This window comes from Limulus polyphemus, unplaced genomic scaffold (genome assembly GCF_000517525.1).
Source record: "Limulus polyphemus unplaced genomic scaffold, Limulus_polyphemus-2.1.2 Scaffold6432, whole genome shotgun sequence".
Lineage (NCBI taxonomy): Eukaryota > Metazoa > Arthropoda > Merostomata > Xiphosura > Limulidae > Limulus > Limulus polyphemus.
Window position 1 is genome coordinate 6,568 of NW_013672042.1, and position 385 is coordinate 6,952.

The window sequence follows — 385 nt, forward strand, 5'->3', positions numbered from 1 at the left end:
GCTTCTATACTTAAAATGCATGACATACTTTTTGCTGTTAACATTGTCAGTTCTATATCTAATCATTCTGAAGAGGACGAATATTTCGTGATGACATTTCTAAATATCATGCAATGGTTTTACGTACAATCTTACAGTTTAACTAGCTGGGCTTTACGGCTTAAACATACTATTCATTTACCCATATAACCATGGTTTTGCGTACAATCTTACAGTTTAACTAGCTGGGCTTTACGGCTTAAACATACTGTTCATTTACCCATATAACCATGGTTTTTCGTACAATCTTACAGTTTAACTAGCTGGGCTTTACGGCTTAAACATACTATTCACTTACCCATATAACCATGGTTTTTCGTACAATCTTACAGTTTAACTAGCTGGG